This window comes from Callorhinus ursinus, unplaced genomic scaffold (genome assembly GCF_003265705.2).
Source record: "Callorhinus ursinus isolate GAN/ISIS: 27379988/994484 unplaced genomic scaffold, GSC_fseal_2.0 scaffold40, whole genome shotgun sequence".
NCBI classification, from domain to species: domain Eukaryota; kingdom Metazoa; phylum Chordata; class Mammalia; order Carnivora; family Otariidae; genus Callorhinus; species Callorhinus ursinus.
In genome coordinates this window covers 14,698,203-14,722,389 of record NW_027397102.1, presented here as the reverse complement: position 1 = coordinate 14,722,389, position 24,187 = coordinate 14,698,203, and the positions used below count along the sequence as shown (strand labels likewise).

Here is a 24,187-nt window from a genome sequence, read left to right as displayed (position 1 = left end):
TTAAACAGGGTACATCCAAATACACAAAAGTCAGCTTATTCTAAATTAAGAAGCTGTCAGCCTTTTTAGACATTTGAGCATATTGGAAAGTCTGATCAGTATTCAAAAATGGATTTATTATTATTTATTTGACAATAATACATTTGTTGGAAAATAAGTATGGATAAATATAACAAAATTTTATTGCTATAGCTATAAGATTCTGGTGGACTGAAACAGTAAATAATAGCACAAATGTATTCAATCATGTAGGTTTAGAAAACTAAAAGTACAAATCATCTTTTTCAAGAATTTTAGAGGCAAAATTCTGTACTGGAATTAAGTAATTAATTTCTTTGAAGATTTTATTTTATTTTAGAGAGACAGAGAGAGAGAGAGAACATGAGCTGGAAGAACAGAGGGAGAGAGAATCTCAAGCAGACGCCATTCTGAGTATGGAGCCCAACATGGGGTTCAATCTCATGATCCTGAGATCATTACCTGAGATAAAACCAAGAGTTGGATGCTTAACTGATTGTGCCACCCAGGTGCCCCTGTATTAGAATTAATTTAAACAGATTCTACCCTCTACAAAATATAGTTACGTGGTATGGATAACAGTTGATGGTGATTATAAAAGGAAACTATACATATTTTATGGTAATTACAGCAGCATATATATGTCCAAATATGAAGATGAAGCATTTGTTTCCAAAACAAAAGATTCATGACATCCAGTGATGGTGTTAACTCCACTCAACCAGATGTAGTGGTATTTTTGTTTGCAACATTCCCATATGTAATGGCTAATCTCCAAAGATAGCCATCTTAATGGATCTCATCTCTTAGTATTAAGACTCTTTTGTATTTCTCTACCACACTGAATATGGGTAGGCCCTGAATAACCAAACCTTGAAGTTTCCACCTTGTTCCATTGGAATACTCACTCTGGAGAAAATCAGCTGTATTGAAAGAAGTATGACTACTGGGAGACTTCCATACTGTGAGGAAGCTCAAGCTGGCCATGTGGAAAGACTGCATAGAAAGAAAGTACAATACCCAAAAAGGCCTAAGTGTTCCAGCTACTCTAGTTCAGGTGCCAGATATGTATGTGAAGAATTCATTCTGGACATTACAGCTTATGGCCTTATATGAGCCATCCCAGCCATCTCCAGACATTTGAACCACCCCAGAGGCACCAGTCATTGTGGAGCAGAGATAATCTCTTCTGTGACTGACCCAAATTCCTGACCTTAACAAATGTAAAGTATAATTGGTTTTTGCTTTATGCTCCAAAGATTAGGGACAGTTTGCTATATAACAATAGATGACTACAAATATCTAACTACTAGGAGTATGAAAGATACAATTTAGAGATAATTATTTAAGAAATTTAGACATAATAAAATCACATGCAATTAGATACTAAGAATTTTCATGATAGAATGAGTATACTTTCATAAATTTAGTCTTGGCTGTCAGTCATTTTTTTTCAAATGAAGATATGAAAACATTTGAAGACCATTACTATAGAATGAATGTTTGTGTGTCCTAAAAACTCATATGTTGAAACCTAATCCCCAACATGGTTGTATTTGGAGATGGGGCTTTTAGGAGATGATTAGATCATGAGAGTGACGCCCTCATATACGAGGTTAGTGTCCTTATAAAAGCAGCCCCAGGGGAGTTCAAAGATGGCAGAGTAGTAGGGGAACCCTGAACTTGCTTCGTCCTTCAAATACAACTAAATCAACCTTCAACTATTTTGAACAACTCAGAAGAAAATTGGAGGAGAAGAGAAAAAATCTGCACATTTGGAATGAGAGAATTCAGCAGAGGCAAGGTATGGAACCCTGAATTGGGGGACTGGGAAGCCATTCAGCAAGGAAGAGGAAGACGTTTGGTTCCCAGAGTAATATCAGGGATGGGATGGTGTGCACACTGAGTAGTGACTTTTCAGGGATTGGGATGCCCCAAGCCTCCCTGCCAGGGGATGGGAGTGGGAGTGTACATTACAGGCCCTTTAAAACTTGGAGTTTTGAATCCCAGCCACTGGCCAGATATAAAATACAGGAGATCTGTGTCTTTGGATATGTGGATGACCTGGACACAGACAGGTTAGGGCAGGGAAATGACAAAGGCCCAGGTCACAGGAGATTCCTAGCTTTTCTAAGAGGGCCTCCTGAGCAGCAGATGATGGGAGTTCTGGTCACCAGGGACAAGAAAGCGAGGTGACACCATATTCTACTTCTTCCGCCACCCCTTCCTTCTCCCACCCACCAGCACAGACTCCAGAGAGAAACACAGCACCTGGAGTAGAAGCTGGATTCTCCTACACTAGACCCCACCCCCTCACTTAGCAAGAACATCATTACAAGAGCAAGTCAGCTTTTAAGCCAACACAGCAGGGTTCTCCCTCAGAAGACCAACACAAACCCCAGCATATACCAAGTCTACTGATTAATAAAAGCTCCAAAATATCAGGTTCTGACTCAACTTCACAAACAAATCAAAGTATACTTACTGAAAGAACCACACACTCCTGACCACAAGCAAGGAGGAACTCTGTAGAGTAAGGACTAATGGGAAAGAGCAACCAAAGCACAATAGCAGAGTGTACACAGCATACACCAGAATCATTTCCTGAAGTTATTGTTGTTGCTGTTGATATTACGATTACTGTTTCTCTTTTTTGTTATTATTTTTTTTCTTTCTCTTTCTTTCCTCCTTTCTTTTTTGGACAAAATAACTAGAAGGAGAAATTCACAACAAAAGAAAGAACCAGAGGTAGTACTCTCTGCCATAGATTAAATAATATGGATATAAGTAAGATATCAGGACTAAAATTCAAAACAACAATTATAAAGATACTAGCTAGGCATGAAAAAAGCATAAAAGACACTAGAGAATGCCTTAATGTAGAAATAAAAGAACTAAAATATAATCAGTTTGAAATTAAAAATGCAATTACTGAGAGGCAGTCAAAAATGGAGGCTCTAACAGTGAGGATAAGTGAGACAGTAGAGTCACCAATATAGAAGACAAAATGATGGAAAGTAAAGAAGCTGAGAAAAGGAGAGAAAAACAACTACTGGATCACGAGGGGAGACTCCAAGAAATCAGTGATACCATAAAGTGCAACAATATTCAAATAATAGGAGTTCCAGAAGATGAAGAAAACAAAGGAGGGCAGAAGGTGTATTGGAACAAATTATAGCTGAGAACTTCCCTAATCTGGGGGAGGAAACAAGCATTCAAGTTCAGGAGGCACAGAGAATCGCCCCTCAAAATCAATAAAATTAGGACAACACCCTGACATATAATAGTGAAGTTTGTAAATTCCAGAGACAAAGAGAAAATCCTGAAAACAGCTCAAGACAAGAGGTCCTTAAACTACAAGGATAGAAACAGAAGGCTGGCAGCAGACCTATCCACAGAGACCCGGCTGGCCAGAAAGGATTGACATAACAAATTCAAGGTGTTAAATGAGAAAAATATGCAGGCAAGAATACTTTATCCAGCAAGGCTGTCATTCAGAATGGAAGGAGAGAGAAAGAGCTTGCGGGACAAAGAGAAACTAAAAGAATTTGTGATCACTAAACCATCCCTGCAAAAAATATTGAAGTGGATCTTTGAGTGAAGAGAGACAAAAAGTAGCAAAGACCATAAAGGAATCTACAGAAACAGGCATTACAGGTAATACAACATCACAAAATTCATATCTTTCAATAGTTACTCTGAATGTAAATGGGCTAAAAGCTCTAATCATAAGACACAGGTATCAGATTAGATTAAAATAAATAAGACCCACTGATATGCTGTCTACCAGAGATTCATTTTAGATCCAAATACAACTCCAGATTGAAAATGAGGGGGTAGAGAACCATTTATCATGCAAATAGACATCAAAAGAAAGCTGAGGTAGCAATCCTTATATCAGATATATTAGATTTTAAACCCAAGACTAATAATTGATGAAGAGGGGAACTATGTCATAATTAAAGGGTCTATCCAGAAAAAAAAAAACCTAACAGTTGTAAATATTTATGCCCCTTATATGAGAGCAGCCAGTTAAATAAACCAATTAATAACAAAAATTAAAGAAATGCATTAATAATGATACTCAGAGTATTGGACAGATCATTTAAGCAGAAGATCAACAAGGAAACAAAGACTTTGAATGACACACTGGACCAGATGGGATTCACAGATATATTCAGAGCATTTCATCCTAAAACAACAGAATACACTTTCTTCTCGAGTGCACATGGATCATTCTCCAGAACAGATCACACACTGGATCACAAATCAGGTCTCAACTGGTACCAAAAGACTGGGATTATACTCAGCGTAGTTTCGGACCACTGCATATTTTCAGACCACAATGCTTTAAAACTTGAACTCAATAACAAAAGAAAATTTGGAAAGAACACAAATACATGGAAGTTAAAGAACACCTTACTAAAGAATGAATAGGTCAACCAGGAAACTAAAAAAATTTTAAAAAATCATAGAAGCAAATGAAAATGAAAACAGAACAGTTCAGAACGTTTGGGAGGCAGCAAATGTGGTCCTAAGAGGGAAATATATAGCAATATAAGCCATTATCATGAAACAAGAAAAGTCTCAAATATACAAGTTAACATTACACCTAAAGGAACTGGAGAAAGTATAGCAAATAAAGTCTAGATCCAACAGGAGAACAGAAATAAAAAAGACTAGAGCAGAAAACAATGAATTAGAAACCAAAAACCAAAAACAAAAGACAGCAGAACAGATCAATGGAACAAGAAGGCGGTTCTTTGAAAGAATTAGTAAGATCGATAAACTCCTAGTCAGACTTATCAAAAAGAAAAGAGAAAGGACCCAAATAAATAAAATCACAAATGAAAAAGGAGAGATCACAACCAACACTGAAGAAATGGAAATATTATGAGCAAAATGCCAACAAGTTTGCAATCTGGAAGAAATGGATGCATTCCTAGAAACATATAAACTACCAAAACTGAACCAGGAAGAAATAGGAAACCTGAACAGACCATAACCAGCAAGGAAATTGAAGCAGTAATAAAAAATCTCCCAATAAACAAGAGTCCAAGCCTTCATGGCGTCCCAGAAGAATTCTAGAAACATTTAAGGAAGAATTAATACCTATACGTCTGAAACTGTTTAAAAAAATAGAAATGGAAGGAAAACGTGTAAGCCCATTTTATGAGGCCAGCATTACCTTGATCGCAAAACCAGGCAAAGACCCCACCAAAAAGGAGAATTACAGATGAATACTCCTGATGAACATTGATTCAAAATTCTCACCAAGATACTAGCCAATAGGATCCAACAGTACATTAAAAGGACTATTCACCACAAACAAGTGGGATTTATTCCTGGGCTGCAAAGGTGGTTCAAAATTTGTGAATCAATCAATGTAAAACACTATATTAATAAAAGAAAGGACAAGAAATATATGATCCTCTCATTTGGTGCAGAAAAAGAATTTGACAAAATACAGCATCCTCTCTTGATTAAAACTCTTTGCAGTGTAGGGATAGAGGAAATATACCTCAATATCATAAAAGCCATATACAAATAGCCCACAGCAAATATTATTCTCAATGGGGAAAACTGAGAGCTTTCCCCTTAAAGTCAGGAACATGACAGGGATGTTCAATCTCACCACTGTTGTTCAACATATTACTAGAAGTCCAAGCCTCAGCAATCAGACAACAAAAAGAAATAAAATGCATTCAAACTGGCAAAGAAGAACTCAAACTCTCACTCTTCACAGATGACATGATACTTTATGTGGAAAACCCAAAAGACTCCACCCCAAAATGACTAGATCTTATATAGAAATTCAACAATGTAGCAAGATATAAAATCAATGCACAGAAAAAAGTTGCATTTCTATACACTAAACAATGAGACAGAAGAAAGAGAAATTAAGGAATTAATCCCATTCACAACTGCACCAATAACCATAAGTTACCTAGGAATAAACCTAGCACAAAAGGCAAGGGATCTGTACTATGAAAACTATAGAATACTTATGAAAGACATTTAGGAGGACACAATGAAATGGAAAAGTATTCCATGCCCATGGATTGGAAGAACAAATACTGTTACAATGTCTCTGCTATCCAGAGAAATCCACACATTCAGTGCAATCACTATCAAAATTGCATCAACATTTTTCACAGAGCTGGAATAAATAATCCTAATATCTGTATGGAACCAGAAAAGACCCTGAATAGCCAGAGGAATGTTGAAAAAGAAACGTGTAGCTGGTGGCATCACAATTCCATACTTCAAGCTCTACTACAAAGCTGTAATCATCAAGACAGTATGGTACTGGCACAAAAACAGACACATAGACCAATGGAACAGAATAGAGAACCCAGAAATGGACCCTCTACTCTATGGTCAACTAATCTTCGACAAAGCAGGAAAGAATGTCCAATGGATAAAAAACAGTCTCTTCAACAAATAGTGTTGGGAAAATTGAACAGCCACATGCAGAAGAATGAAATTGAACCATTTCCTTACACCACACACAAAAATAGACTTAAAATGGATGAAAGACCTAAATGTGAGACAGGAATCCATCAAAATCCTTGAGGAGAACACAGGCAGCAACCTGTTCAACCTCAGCCACAGCAACTTCTTCCTAGACACATTGCCAAAGACAAGGGAAGCAAGGGCAAAAATGAACTATTGGGACTTCATTGAGATAAAAATCTTTGGCACAGCAAAGGAAACAGTCAACAAAACCAAAAGACAACTGACAGAATGGGAGAAGATATTTGCAAATGACATATCAGATAAAGAGTTAGTATCCAAAATCTATAAAGAACTTATCAAACTTAACACCCAAAGAACAAATAATCCAGTCAAGAAATGGGCAGAAGACATGAACAGACATTTCTGCAAAGAAGACATCCAAATGGCCAACAGACACATGAAAACATGCTCCACATCACTCGGCATCAGGGAAATCCAAATCAAAACCTCAATGAGATACCACCTTACACCAGTTAGAATGGAAAAAAAAAATAACAAGACAGAAAACAAATGTTGGTGAGAATGTGGAGAAAGGGAAACCCTCCTACACTTTTGGTGAGAATGCAAGCTCGTGCAGCCACTCTGGAAAACAGTATGGAAGTTCTTCAAGACGTTAAAAATAGAGCTACCCTACGACCCAGCAATTGCAATACTAGGTGTTTACCCAAAGGCTACAAACATGATCTGAAGGGGCACCTGCAGCCTAATGTTTACAGCAGCAATATCCACAGTAGCCAAACTATGGAAAAAGTCCAGATGACCATTGACAGATGAATGGATAAAGATGTGATACACACACACACACACACACACACACACACACGTACACACACATACACAATGGAATAGTACTCAGACATCAGAAATTGAAATTTTACCATTTGCAATGACAAGGATGGAAGTAGAGCCTATTAGGTTAAGCAAAGGAAGTCAATCAGAGAAAGACAATTATCATATGACTTCACTCATCTGTGGAATTTAAGAAACAGAACAGAGGATAATAGGGGAAGGGAGGGAAAAGTAAAATAAGATAAAAGCAGAGAAGAAGACAAACCATTAGAGACTCTTAACTATAGGAGACAACCTGATGTTTGCTGGAGGGGAGGTGGGTGGGTGGATGGGGTAACTGGGTGATGGGCTTTGGGGAGGGCACATGATATGATAAGCACCGGCTATTGTGTCCAGCTGATAAATCCCCGAACTCTACCTCTGAAACTAATAATATAGTATATGTTAATTAATTTAATTTAAATAAATTAAATTGAATAAAAAGTAGCCCCAAAGTTCTCCTTGTCCCCTTCTTCCAAACTGAGCACACAGTGAGCAAATTTTGTCAGTCTAACAATGCTGAATTTGACTGTTGTCTCTCAAAGAAACCATAAGGTCATAATTATAGGTTAAATCTCATTTAATTCTAAAATTTATAGTTGTTCATATAAATCAATGTATATAAATTAAAATATAAACATAAAAATATAAACACAAACTTTTTGAAAATGCAAGGTCTGTAACATTAACATTTTTAAATGCCTGGCACATTTTATTGTAGACATTTGTCTATAATTAGCTTTTACATATAATTTCACTATTTTTCCTGTGTTTGCTTTAATGATTCTTACTTGAGTTTGCATTTTTCAGTTTGTGACACTTCCATATAGAACAGAACATAAAATAATTATACAAAATTAACAGTTTATGGATCCTTTGTGTAAATTTTGGAAATAGGGTTTAACTCATTTGTCTTTTATTTTTTAATTGATGAATCCTCTGATGGCACTTTTCTGCTCAGATTCATAATATAGAGGTATTCAAAATAGATAATTTTCTTATCTTTTACTTAGAAAATTAACTATTTCATGAAAATTACTCCCTAAGTCTCTCAAAGAGAAGAATAATTTCATTTTTTTATTTTGAAGATGATTACTGTGAGATATGAAAGATATTAATGACCATGTCATAACTTGTTCATCTGCAGCCCTTCAAGGAAGCAATGGAATACAAGTTAAAACAATCTAGTGACTGTAATGGTGACTTTATGAGGTGGAAATAAATCCTGGGTTATTCATGAATAAATGTATGTACTGAATGGCTAGTTATTTTCCTACCAGTAAGAGAAAAATTCACAAGATGCCTTTCCTTATAATCTAAATGCCTTGTTTTTAGAGCAAATCAATCAAAATAACAGAATGTATGAATGCTTAGAAATAATACTGGTGTCACCTAGGTGAATCATTTATAGGCAAGCTATCAAATTTCCAACATTCTTGTGTCCATTATACCTAATGAAGGTGTAATTCCATACCAAACATTAGGTGAATATTATTACATTTCCATAATATGATATAAGTAGCATTTTATAAAGGTGAATCTGGCAGCAGAGAAGCTGAATGCAGATAGACCAGTCTGTGAATCTCATTATAGAACATTTGAGTATCATGTTCTAGAGGGCTCATTAGAATTACCTGTCAAAGTTTTCAAACTAATCATATAACCTTGCACTTACCTAAAGTTCAATTCTAATACACTCTAACCCAGCCTATTCTAGATACACTGCCATTGCAAGTAACACTGCTTAGAAAGGGCAATCATAGGTAGGGTTATTTTTTAAGGATTACTATACGGAGGTTTGTTTTTAATTAATATATAAAACATTATTGTTATCACACTTTCAAGCATATTTTAAACTTCTGATTTACCATATTTTATAATAATCATTAGCTTCATGCTGGATTTCAGAGGTTGTCTGCATTTTCATATGGTTACTGTCTCTTAGAAAAATAATTTATAAGAGTCTCTTGATCTTAGGAAACAAACTGAGGGTTGCTGGAAGAGAGGGGGTGGGGGTATGGTGTGGCTGGGTGATGGACATTGGGGAGGGTATTTGTTGTGGTGAGTGCCAGGTGTTGTGTAAGACTGATGAATCATGGACCTGTATCCCTTAAACAAATAATACATTATATGTCAATTTTTTTAATTATGTTATGTTAGTCACCATACAGTAGTACATCATTAGTTTTTGATGTAGTGTTCCATGATTCATTGTTTGTGTATAACACCCAGTGCTCCATGCAATATTAATACCCATCACCAGGCTAACCCATCCCACCCCCCCTCCCCTCTAAAACCCTCAGTTTGTTTCTCAGAGTCCATAGTTTCTCATGTTAATTAAAAAATAAATAAATAAAATAATTTATAATTATTCAAATATCATAAAATAAAATGTGAACATATTTTAGAAACTTAACTTGAAATTTTCATGTGCATTATATAGCCAGCATACATATCCCACTTGTAACTTATAATTCCCAATGTAAAAACTCCCAGATGACACATTTTGTAGTAGGCCTTTACTAGTTGAACCTATACTTTGTAGTCATATAGACTTCTACTTTTCCAATTTAAGTAATCTTGCAGGATAGATCAGTTCATCTAATTATATTTTCATTGGCCCATTTCATAAAATTTGAACAGTTTGTCTCATTTTTCATTTTCCATTTTCATTCTGTCCTTAAAGTCTTAATGCTTCAAGGCTTTTATCATTTTGATATGATAAATTATTACTAGCATGTGCAGGAAGTTCATGGTGCTCAATTGTACCAGAATCAAAACAAATGTCAGCTCTATTTGGCCACTACATGTTTCCATAGCACTTGTAATGTTTTTAATTTAATTTTATTTATTTAATTTTTGGCAAATAAATCACACTTATTCCCTTGATGGTTAGAAGACTATGTGGCACTACATAAGGGCATCTTTCCTTCAGTCATGATTCATCTCAGCTCAATCTAAATGGAAATGATCTATTCAAAGATAGGCTTAATGAATCTTCTTTCCAGAGTTTTGTTTGTAAATTCTTAAATCAACATATTGCCAGAGTTTTCTGAACTTTGCAAATTAAAGAGAATTATTGCACATGTTTGAGAAAGTACAATTTTCTGACCAAGGATTAAAATAGGACAATATTGTGTTGGCCAGCTAAGATGGCAGTGTAGTAGGAGGACCCTAGGCTTGCCTCATCCCTATAACACAGCTAGATAACTATCAAATAATTCCAAATACCCAAGAAATTGACTTGACTGACAAAACACGCTGCACCAATAGAGGGAGAGAAGAGACCACATCAAGGAAGGTAGAAAGTGCAGAGACATGGTTTTGGGGAGAAAAGGATCATGGGTGCTGCACAGGGGAGGGAGCTCCGGTTGTGGAGAAAGGGGAGAGAGAAAGAGTGGAGTGCACAGGGATATGGACAAGGAGAATACTTCCCCAAAACGGTTGATCGGGAAAATGAGAGGGACTCATTTTCATCAGTTTTTGCAAAGAGCAGAGCTCAAAGACTGGAATTTTAGGGGTTCATGGGTTCAGTAGGGATAGAGACCTGAGCGCACTGCCCCAGTCCTAAAGAGAAGGCAAGGAAGCAACACTGGGGTAGATGGTGCAAGCTGAGGATCCCCTAAGATGTACCTGGAGAGATTGTTCCCTCCTCTTAGAGCAAATCTATGAAAGGTGGCATTGCCTCTCTGGAGACAAAAGAGCCAGCAGGTGCCATTTCACTTCTCTGCCCCTCAGCATAGGTGCAGAGACACCTGCTGAGGGTGGGTAACCCTGACACTGGCTGTTTAGCCTGCTTTGCTCCAAATCCCATGCCCCTGCACTCTGGCGCGACTGACCTTCTGGGTCAAAACTTCATCAGTCCCAGCATGGCAAGACCTTCCCCAGAATACCAGCGCTGGTCCAAGCCACACCAGGTCCCTAAAGTTTGGAGTTTTAGAAGTCAGCAGGCTTGGCAGAGATAGAGTCCAAAGTACACTGCACTGTTCCAGACAGGAAAGCAACCTGGAGACATAATTGTGAAAAGAGCAATCTGAAAATGCCTAGGGTGTATAAGGGGAAATTATTCACTCTTCTGGGAGTGCTTTTTTGAGAGCAGCAAGCACAAACTCCCCTCTCCAGGGACAAAGGAGCTGGCTGGTACCATTCCCCTGCCCTGCCCCTCAGCATAAACCAACTTCAATAAGCAGCACAGCACTAACACTGGCTGCCAAACCTGCTTACATCAATTCCCACACCCCTGCGCTCTTCAGTTACTGCTTTTTTCAGGCAAGTGTGCCCAAGGACCAGTGCAGTATGCTCCTTCCCAAGAAGCCCAGCACAAACCCCCACATGCACCAAGTCTAATGACCATAGAGTTCTGCAAGGCTTCAGTCCTACTGGAAGTAGCATCAGGTCTCATTTAACAAGCAGATCAGAGCACACCTCGTTAAAACTTACCACACTCTGGCCAAGGACCAAACACTGTGCACTGCAGGCAAGGAGAACCTCTGCAAACCACTGACCTGAAGGATAGAGCAGCCAAAACACAACAGCAGAGTGCATGCAGCACATACAAGAGACACTCCACAAAGCACCACGCCCTAGACCCTATATAATTTCTTCTTCATAAAGCCACTACTCACAGAGCAGTAAACATAACAGGCTTTTCTAACACAGAGAAGACCAAACCTAGACAAAAATGCCAAGACAGAGGAAATCATCCCCCCAAAAAAGAAAAGAAAACGCCATTGCAAGAAACCAAATCAAAACAGATATAAATAATATGCCTGGAGGAGAATTGAAAATCACAATCATAAGGATACTTGCTGGGCTTGAGAAAAGCATAGAAGACATCAGGGTGATATTTAAAAAACAATCAGTCAGACAAGATTGGGCATGTTCAGGGTGGTAAAAAAAAATCAGTCAGAAATGAACAATGAAATAGCTGAGATTCAAAACCAACTAGATATAATGAAACAAGGATGGAAGAAGCAGAGGAATGAATAGGTGATATAGAATATAGAATTATGGAAAATAATGAAGGTGAAGAAAAGAGAGAAAGAAGAATGATGGACCACATGAGTAGCCTTAGGGAACTCAGTGATGTCATCAAACGAAATAACATTTGTATCACAGGAGTACCAGAAGAGCAGAAAAGGAGGCAGAAGATTTATTTGAGGAAATAATAGCTGAAAACTTGCTTAATCTGGAGAAGAAAACAGACATCCAAATCCAGGAGGCACAGAGAACTCCCATCAAAATCAACAAAAGCAGGCCAACACCAAAACATATTGTAATTAAATTTGCAAAATACAGTGATAAAAAAAATCATAACACCAAGACAAAAGAAGTCTGTAACTTACATGGGAAGATCCTTAAGGTTGGCAACAGATTTCTCCACAGAAGGTTGGCAAGCCCGAAGCAAGTGGCATTATTCATTCAATGTGCTGAATGAGAAAAATCTGCAGCCAAGAATATTCTATCCAGCAAGGCTATCATTCAGAATAGAAAGAGAGATAGTCTCCCAGACAAACAAAAACTGAATGAGTTCATGACCACTAAACCAGCCTTGCAAGAAATATCAAGGAGGACAATTTGAGTGGAAAGGAAAGACCAAAAATGTCAAAGACTAGAAAGGAAAAAAGAAATTCTCCAGAAACAATGACAAAACAAGTACTAAATGGCAATAAATACATATCTATCAATAATAGTCTGAATGTAAATAGACTAAACACTCCAATCAAAAGACATGGGATGTCTGAAATTGTGATGCCTACAGCTTTGCTTTTTTTCTTCAAGATTGCTTTGGCTCTCATGGTCTTTTTTGGTTCTATACAAATTCTTGGATTGTTTCTTCTGGCTCTGTGAAAAATGCTGTTGGTATTTTGATAGGGATTGCATTAAATGTGTAGATTCCTTTGGGTAGTATAGACATATTAACAGTATGTGATCTTCCCATCCATGAGCATGGAATATTTTTTTTCATTTTTGTGTCTCATCTTCAATTGCTTTCATCAGTGTTTTATATTTTTCAGAGTACAGATTTTTACTTCTTTGGTTAGGTTTATTCCTAGGTACCTTTTTGGTTTTGGTGCAATTGTAAATGGGAACAACTTATTGATTTCTTTTTCTGCTGCTTCATTATTGGTGTACAGAAGTGCAACAGTTTTCTATGGGTGGATTTTGTATCCTATGGCTTTACTGAATTTGTGTATCAGTTATAGCAATTCTTTGGTGTAGTTTTTCAGATTTTTCTACAGAGCATCATGTCATCTGCAAATAGTGAAAGTTTAACTTCTCACTTGCCAATTTAGAAGGCTTTTGTTGTTTTTGTTGTTGTTGTTTTCTGATTGCTGAGGCTAAGACTTCCAGTACTATGTTAAATAACAGTTGTGAAAGGGGACATCCTTGTCTTGTTCTTAATTGTAGAAAAAAAGCTCTGTTTTTCCCCACTGAAAATGATATTAGCTGTGGGTATTCAGTATATGGCTTTTATGAAGTTGAGGTATGTTTCCTCTATCCCTACTTTGTTGAGTTTTTTTTTTTTTTCTCATGAATGCATGTTGTACTTTATCAAATGTTTTTTTCTGCATCTATTGACAGGATCATATGGTTCTTATTTTTTTTATTTTATTAATGTGCTGTATCACATTGATTGATTTGCAAATATTAAATGACCCTTGCAAACCAGGAATAAATCCCTCTTGATTGTGGTGAAAGATTCTTTTAACATAATGTTGGATTCAATTTACTAGTATTTTGTTGAGAATTTTTGCATCCATGTTCACCAGGGATATTGGCCTGCAGTTCCCTTTTTTAAGTGGGGTATTTTTCTGGTTTTGGAATCAGGGTAATTCTGGCCTCATAGAATGAGTTTGGAAGTTTTCTTTCCATTTCTATTTTTTTTTTTTGGAACAGTTTGAAAATAAGAGGTATTAACTCTTTTTAAATGTTTGGTAGAAGTCACCTGTGAAGTCATTTGGCCCTGGGCTTTAATTTGTTGGGAGATTTTGGAGGACTGAATCAACTTCTCTGCTGGTTATCTGTCCGTTCAATTTTTCTATTTCTTCCTGTTTCAGTTTTGGTAGTTTATATGTTTCTAGGAACTTATCCATTTCTTCCAGATAGGCCAATTTGTTGATATATAATTTTTCATAATATTAGCTTATAATTGTATTTTTGAGGTGTTGACTTTGATCTCTACTCTCTCATTCATGATTTTATTTATTTGGGTCTTTTTTGTTTTTCATAAGTCTAGATAAGTGTTAATCAATTTTATTAATTCTTTAAATGAACTAGCTCCTGCTTTATTTGGTCTGCTCTATTATTTTGTTTGTTTGTTTGTTTCTATGTCATTTATTTCTGGTCTAATCTTTATTATTTCTGTCTTTTGCTGGCCTTAGGCTTCCTTTGCTGTTCTTTTTGTACCTCCTGTAGGCATAAGGTTTGGTTGTTTATTTGAGATTTTTCTTGTTTCTTGAGGTAGACCTGTATTGCTATATACTTCCCTCTTAGAAAAGCTTTCCCTGCATCCCAAAGGTTGTGGACCATTGTGTTTACATTTTCATTTCTTTCCATGTATTTTTTTAATATCTTATTAATTTCCTGGTTGACCCATCCATCCTTTAGTAGAGTGTTCTTTAGCCTCCTTTAGCCTCTAGTGTGTGTGTGTGTGTATATATATATATATATATATACATATATATATATATATATATATATATATATATATATATAATGGGATATTACTCAGCCATCAAAAGAATGAAATCTTGCCATTTACAAGGTCATGGATTGAGCCAAAGTGTATTATGCTAAGCAAAACAAGTCAGTCAGAGAAAGACAAATGCCATATGATTTCATTCATATATGGAATTTAAGAAACAAAACAAATGAACGTATGGGAAGTGGGAAAAAAAGAGAGAATGAAGCAAACCATAAAGGACTCTTAACTATTGAGAACAAATTGAAGGTTGCTGGAGGGGAGGTGGGTGGAGTATGGGCTAAGTGGATGATAAGTATTAAGTAGGACATTTGTTGGGTTGAGCACTGTGTATCATATGTAAGTGATGAATTGCTAAATTGTACTCCTGAAATCAATATTACACTGTATGTTAACTAATTAGAATTTAAATAAAATTTTGAAAAAAATAAATAATAAAATTGATACAATAGAAAAATACTCTAGAAAATGTACTGTTCTTTGATCTATTTTGGAAGTCTAAAAAATGAAAAATATAAAAATGAGGCTTTTAAAATCCAACAAACTACACAAGACTATATAAAGCTTTCTCATGAAAGTTATAGCCTCTCCTACATTATTAAATAAAACCTTACCTTAAATTCAAAATATTACTCCATCTTACTGAAAAGACACCCATCTTTGATCTTAAAGATGTCTAGTTTTATAATGCACCATTGATAATCAAGCTAATTGTTTTTAGTATTATTTACTTTCCAGAGGAGTTAGTGGTGAAATATGGGTTCCTGGAACAAAATAAGTGCTGTGAAGACATAGAAAAATAGGATGCAATTTCATTTAAACTAATGAAAACAAATCATTTCAATTTACTTGCCATGTTTGAACACTGTCTTATGTTTTAAAATACAAGGATTTCAGTAAAATATTACTCTTTACTTTTAAATAAATGGGTTCACAATATATAAAAATATTGGATCATTATGTTGTACAACTGAAACTAATATAATGTAGTAAAATACATTAGACATATTTCTCAGGATCAAAGACAATTCTCTTTCTGGTATGATTGATTATTGGGGAAACTGTTAGAAAACATTCAAATGGTTAAGACCCCTTAGCCTCATTTGAGAAAAGGCTACTTCATAATTTGTGAGAGATTTTAAGATTGAAAAGCCTCCATTTAAGAGTAATAATCTGATTTTTTTTTTACTTTGAAACCTAATTCAGCCTACAAAACATATTTTTTTATCTCCTATTATCAATGTGTGGATATATGACTATTAAAAAATATAAAATCCATTTGAGCGATTTATACTATCTGATTTAGATTATAGAGGAAAATGTGATTAAATTAGAGATGGTAAATCAAAACAGCAAGTACTTCAACTATCCTCCAGAATCTTCATTACACCTCTCAAAAGTTGTGAAGGGGAGCAGAATTTTCCACCTCAAAATATTTCTCTTTAGCATAAAGATTATTTTAGGCTGATTATTTTATTTATTTGTTTGTTTCCTTGTTTGTTTATTTATTTATAAAGACTTTATTTATTTGAGAAAGAGAGAGAGAGCATGAGTGTGGGGGAGAGAAGCAGAGGGAGAGGTAGAAGCAGGCTCCCCACTGAACATGCAGCCCAACATGATTCCAGGACCCTGGGATCATGACCTGAGCAAAAGACAGATGCTTAACAGACTGAGCCACCCAGGAACCTCGAGCTGATTATTTTTAAGAAATTGCAAACAAACAAACAAACAAAAAGCTTTGAAAACTTCATAGAAGTTACCTTTTCCTAAGAGATATTTAAATTTATAAGGGAAATCTCTATTTGTAAGTGTCTCTCCCTCTTTATACAAGGAAAAGTAGGATGACTAAATTTGCAGAAACTCTTACATTGGAGAACACCTGGACTTAAATCTGCATAACAACCATGTCATTGTTTACTGTGCTTTGCCAGATATCTTCTCTCCCCAGCACAACATAATCTTTTGACTAACTGAAGATGATATTTAAGGTGATTTCATAGGCCATTTCAGGAATCGCTTAGTTTTCCTGGGTATCTTTATTTATAAAGGAGTTATATTTCTTATTAAACTTCTGTTTATTTTTCTTATTTCTTTTATTACAGAGAGGTCACAGCCAGGAACCTAGAATGATAGAGGGGAAATTATTTTTCCTACCTGATAGTAGCATAAAATTTTCATAATTTAAACTATTATTTATCAGTACATGGTCTAGGCATTGTGGGAGTATTGGTGGTGGTAATAAGATTGAATTAAATATTCAAATTACTAGTCTCCATCACAAACCTACTAAATCAGAATTTCAGTTGTCATATTTTAGAAATACGCGTTTTACTGCACCCTGCATTATTCTTGTGTTCTTCATGTTTGCTGAGGGCCACTAATTTTAAGCACTCACTACTGATAAATCATTCAAAACTATACTATTAATTGAATATTTATTTTTAGCTAATTGAAGGAAAATAGAAGGATGAAATGTTCAGCACCTAGATGGGACTATGAAATTTTTAAAATTTATATCATGACTGAATATTCACTAGCATAGGAGCAAAGGGTAGGCCATCCCAAATGTGCTGCTTTGGCATATTGATTATTTTAACTAAAAGTTACTTGAGACAGCCCATGCAAAAAGAACACTATACTCAGACCTGCCTCTGTCATCTTGAAAGCAGGAAATAAATATCCCATGTAAAAAGTACCCTTCCTGGACCAGGAGGTAAAGAGACATCCTTATCACCAGAGACAAGAAATGCAAGGCCAAGAATACTGTATAAACAACCTTTGTCAGGAGGCAAAATGGCAGAAGAGTAGGGGACCTCATTTTATCTGGTCCCTTGAATTTAGCTAGATACCTATTAAATCATTCTGAACACCTATGAATTCAACCTGAGGTGTAAAAAGATAATACCTGGAACTGTACAAGTAGAAAAGTGAATACTTTTTGCAAGGTAGGATGTGCAGAGAAGTGATTCTGAGGGGATAATTGGAAGATAAATGGATTGAGGGAGGAAGCGTCAGTAAGCCGGCTATTGGAAAGTGATATAGTCCCAGAAGGCAAAATCGGAGCCCTTAGAAATCTGCTCCAGTGGGGACACCCTGCCTAAAAGGTGCTCACATGGTGAAATGGGGCAAAATTTTAGGTGGCACAGTGTGGTCTCAGTATCCCTGGAGTCACAGAAAGAGCAAGGGTGCCTGAACCAGTAGACTTCCCAAGCACTGGGACAGGGAAACTGGTTATGGTCAGTGAGTCCAGGAGGGGGGGTCTCACCTTGGTTTTCCGAAAATCCATGAGCCACGGCCAACAGGGTGACCCCTCTCTGTATGGGGACCCTGCAAATGACAAGAATTTGGGGACCTCTGCTTTCCCTTGGAGGGACAGAGCAGGTGCAGCCATGACCAGGGGATAGCTCTCAGTGCGGGGTCCATGTAAAGGAGAGCAAAAGGTGACTCTCCACCTTCCCCCAGGAAAGGCAGAGCAGGTGCTTGCACGATCAGGAAACCACTCTTTATGTCGGGGCCCTAAAAAATGCAAAAGTTGGGAGACCCTCTGTCTTCCCTGGGAGGATCAGTGTGGGCATGCACCTCGGGAGTCTGCAGAGCTTGGCACACACAAAAGTGAAGACTGTTTATCCGTGAGGATGTACTGAAGAGAGAGAACCACAAGATATTTTGGTTCTGGGGTTGGAGATCCGGAAAGAGCCATTTTTATTTTGATCCTTTAAAGAGGCACAGAAAGCCTTCAGGGAACAAAAGCCACACAGAGGAAACAAAAACAGCTTACACTGAACCTGGCTCCCTGGCAAGGGGTGGTGCAACTCCACCCAGGCAAAGACACCTGAGAATCAGCACAGCGGGCCCCTCCCCCAGAATACCAACTAGAAGAACTGAAGAGCAAGTTTACAGACCACACAGGACTGTAAAACTCCAGTGCTAAGCGAAAATAATATATAGAATTTGAGGTTTTTCTCATCATTGATTTATCTTTCAGTTTAAAATTTTCTACTACTTTTTTTAAAAATTTTTCCCTTTTCAACTAGTTTCTTGTTTTATCAACTCTATTTTTAAGTCTTTTTAACTTTCATTTTTTACATTTACATTTTATAGATATATTCTTCATTTTTGGCTTCTTTTCACACTATTCATTTGTTTTTTGTATATATATATTTCCCTTTCTTTACAATTTTGGGATTTAGTGTCCTCTAACACACAGACCAAAATACACTCAGGACCAAGTGGATCACCCTCTTTCATCTACGCTGTGAGATTATATTCTCTATCCCCCCCTTTTTTGTTTCTTTTTCTTTTCTTTTCTGGTTTCTGACCTCTTCATATGTGTCTAGTGTGTATCTCATTTGGGTTGTGGTTGATATTCTTGATAGTACTCTCATGTTTATTCATTCTTCTCTTGAAAAAATGACTAGAAGGAGGAATTCACAAAAAAAGAAAGAACTACAGGTAATACTCTCTGCCACAGATCTAATTGATATGGATGTAAGTAAAATGTTCAAGCTGATATTCAGGATAACAACTATAAATTTCCTAGTTAGGCTTCAAAAAAGCATAAAAAACCCTAGAGAATCTCTTAGATTAGAAATGAGATCTAATCACGCTGAAATTAAAAATACTCTGACTGAGCCACAGGCTAAATTGGATGCTCTAACAGCTAGGGTTAATGAGGCAGAAGAGAGCGTAAGTGACATAGAAGTCAAGTTGATGGAAAGAAAGGAATCTAAGAAAGAAAAATACTAATGGACCATGAGGAGAGGCTTCAAGAAATCAGGGATGCCATAAAATGAAACAATACCAGATTTATTGGGAGGCCTGGTGGAGAAAGAGAGAGAGGGACAGAAGGTATATCTGAGCAAATCATAGCTGAGAACTTCCCTAATCTGGGGAAGGAAACAGGCATTCATGTCCAAGAGGTAGAGAGGACCCTTCCTAAATTCAATAAAAATAGATTAATACCCTGACATATAATAGTGAAGCTTGCAGATTTCAGAGATAAAGAGAAAATCCTGAAAGCAGATCAGGACAAGATGTTCCTAACCTACAGGTATAGGAACATTACACTGACATCAGAACTATCCACAGAGACCTTGCAGGTCAGAAAGGGCCAGCATATATTCAGGGTACTAAATGAGAAAAACATGCAGCCAAGAGTACTTTATCCAGCAAGGCTGTCATTCAGAATAGAAGCAGAGATAAAGAGCTTCCGGGATAGACAGAAACTGAAAGAACATGTGACCACCAGGCAGCCCTGCAAGAAATAAAGTCTATCCTATAAGTGAAAAGAGAACCCAAGAGCAATATAAATCAGAAAGAATCAGAATAAATCTACAGAAATAGGGACTTTACAGGCAATACAATGGCATGAAATTCATATCTTTCAATAATTACCCTGAATGTAAATGGATGAAGTGTTCCAATCAAAAGACACAGGATAACAGATTGGATAAAAAAAACCAAGACCCATCTATATGTTGTCTACAAGAGACACATTTTAGACTTAAAGACACCTCCAGACTGAAAGTGAAGGGGTGGATAAGAGTTTATCATGCTGATGGACCTTAAAAGAAAGCTGAGGTAGCAAACCTCATATCAAAAAATTAGAATTCAAACCAAAGACTGTAATAAGAGGTGAAGTGGGACACTATATCATACTGCAAGGGTCTACCCAACAAGAAGATATAACAATTATAAATATTCATGCTCCTAATTTGGGAATAACCAATTATGTCAAACAATTAATAACCAAATTAAAGAAACACATTGATAATAATACAATAATAGTAGGGGATTTAACACCCTACTCACAGAAATGGACAGATCATCTAAGCAGATGATCAAGAAGGAAACAAGGGCTTTGAAACACACTGAACCAGATGGACTTCACAGATATATATAGAACATTCCATCTTTAAACAAAAGAATACTCATTCTTCTCAAGTACACATGGAACATTCTCCAGAATAGATCACATACTGGGTCATAAATCAGGTCTCAAATGATACCAAAAGACTGAGATTATTCCCTGCATATGTTCAGACCACAATGCTTTGAAACTTGAACTCAATCACAAGAGGAAATTTGGAAGGAATTCAAACACTTGGAGCTTAAAGAGCATTCTACTAAAAAATGAATGGGTCAACTAGGAAATTAAAGAAGAATTAAAAAAAAAAACAATCATGGAAACTAATGAAAATGAAAATACAACTCTTCAAAACCTTTGGGATGCAGCAAAGGCAGTCCTAAGAGGGAAGTACATTGTAATACAAGCCTCTCTAAAAAATTTTTGAAAAAAATCTCAAATACACAAGCTAACCTTAGACCTAAAGGAGCTGGAGAAAGAACAACAAATAAATCCTAAATACAGGAGAGAAGATAAATAATAAGAGCACAAATCAATGAAATAGAAAACAAAAGAACATTGGAACAGATCAACAAAACTAGAAGCTGGTTCTTTGAAAGAAGCAATAAGATAAATAAACCCCTAGCTAGACATATCCAAATGAAAGAGAAAGGACCCAAATAAATAAAATCATGAATGAAAGAGGAGAGAACAAAACCAACACCAAGGAAATACAATTTTAAGAACATATTATGAGCAACTATATGCCAACAAATTAAGCAATCTGGAAGAAATGGATGCATTCCTGGAAACTTATAAACTACCAGGACTGAGATGAAGAAATGGACAATCTGATCAGACCAATAACCAGTAAGAATTTGAAGCAGTAATCAAAACATCCCCTCCCCCCAAAAAAAGAGTCTGGGACCAGATGGCTTCCCTAGGGACTTCTACCAAACATTTAAAGAAGAAATAATACGTATTCTACTGAAGCTAGTTAAAAAAATAGAAACAGAAGGAAAACTTGCAAACTCATTCTATGAGGCCAGCATTACCTTGATCCCAAAACCAGACAAAGACTGATCAAAAAGGAGAATTACAGACCAATGTCCCTGATGAACATGGATGTCAAAATACTCACCAAGATACTAGCTATTAGGATCCAACAGTACATTAAAACAATTATTCACCAAGACCAAGTGGGATTTATTCCTGGGCTGCAAAGGTGGTTTAACATTTGCAAATCAATCAACGTGATATATCACATTAATAAAAGAAAGGACAAAATCTTATGATCCTCCCAACTGATGCAGAAAAAGCATTTGACAAAATATAGCATCCTTTTGGATTAAAAATCTTCAGTGTAGGGATAATGGGAACCTACCTCAATATTACAAAAACCATCTATGGAAAGCCCACAGTCAATATCATTCTCAAAACTGAGAGTTTTTCCCCTAAGGTCAGGAACACAACAGGGATACCCACTCTCACCACTGTTGTTCAACATAGTGCTAGAAGTCCTAGCCTCAGCAATCAGACAACAAAAAGAAATACATGGCATTCAAATTGGCAAAAAAAGGACTCAAACTCTCACTCTTTGCAGATGACATGATACTTTATGTGGAAAACCCAAAAGACTCTGCCTCAAACTTACAACTCATACAACAATTCAGCAACATGGCACAGAAATCAGTTTCATTTCTATACACTAACAATGAGACAAAAGAGTGAGAAATTAAGGAACTGATCCCATTTACAATTGCACCAAAAACCATAAGGTACCTAGGAACAAACCTTACCAAAGAGGTAAAGGAACTGTACTCTAAAAACTACAGAACACTTATGAAAGAAATTGAGGAAGACACAAAGAAATGAAAAAACATCCCATGCTCATGGGTTGGAAGAAAAAAACATTATTAAAATGTCTATGCTACCCAGAGCAATCTATATATTCAATGAAATCCCTATCAAAATAACATCAACATTTTTCACAGAGTTGGAATAAATAATCCTAAAATTTGTATGGAACCAGAAAAGATCCCAAATAGCCAGAGGAATGCAGAAAAAGAAAACCAAAGCTGGTGGCATCGTAATGCCAGACTTCAAGCTATATTACAAAGCTGTAATCATCAAGACAGCATGGTACTGGCATAAAATCAGACATATAGATCAAAGGAACAGAGTAGAAAGCCCAGAAATGGAACCTCAACTCTATGGTCAACTAATCTTCAACAAAACAGGAAAGAATATCCAAAGGACAGTCTCTTAACAAATGGTGTGGGGAAAATTGGACAGCCACTCATAGAAGAATGAAACTGGAACTTTTTCTTACACCATACAGAAAAGGAAACTCAAAATGGATGAAAGATCTAAATATGAGAAAGGAATCCATGAAAATCCTTGAGGAGAACACAGGCAGCAACCTCTTTGACCTTGGCTGCAGCAACTTCTTGCTAGACATGTCTTCAAAGGCAAAGGGAACAAAAATGAACTATTGGAACTTCACCAATATCAAAACCTGCACAAAAATGGAAACAGTCAACAAAACTAAAAGGTAACCTATGGAATCAGAGAAGATATTTGCAAATGATATATCAGATAAAGGGTTAATATCTAAGATCTATAAAGAACTTCTCAAACTCAACACCCAAAAAACAAAGAATCCAGTCAAGAAATGGGCAGAAGACAGGAACAGACATTTCTCTAAAAAAGACATACAAATGGCCAACAGACACATGAAAAAATGCTCCACATCACTTGGCATCAGGGAAATACAAATCAAAACCATAATAAGATATCACCTTACACCAGTCAGAATGGCTAAAATTAGCAAGTCCAGAAACAACAAATGTTGGTGAGGATGCAGAGAAAAGGGAACCCTCTTACACTGTTAGTGGGAATGCAAGCTTGTATAGCTACTCTGGAAAATTGTATGGAGGTTCCTCAAGAAGATAAAAATAGAGCTACCCTATGACCCAGCAATTGCACTACTAGGTATTTACCGCAAACATAGAAATGTAGTGAGCCAAAGTGGCATCTCTAACCCAATCTTCATAGTAGCAATGTCCACAATAGCTAAACTGTGGAAAGAGTGAGATGTCCATCAGCAGACGAATGGATAATGAATCTGTGAGACACACACACACACACACACACACACACACACACAATGGAATACTACTCAGCCATCAGAAAGGATGAATACTTAACATTTACATTGACCTGAATGGAACTAGAGGGAATTATGCTGAGTGAAATAAGCCAAATAGAGA

The 24,187-nt window shown here is 36.4% G+C and overlaps 1 protein-coding gene across 4 annotated transcripts in view; it reads right to left on the bottom strand.

Annotated features, from left to right (window-relative positions):
* Window positions 1–24,187, bottom strand: part of LOC112828530 (protocadherin-11 X-linked) — a 639,354-nt gene that overhangs the window by 282,348 nt on the left and 332,819 nt on the right. The window lies entirely within an intron of this gene.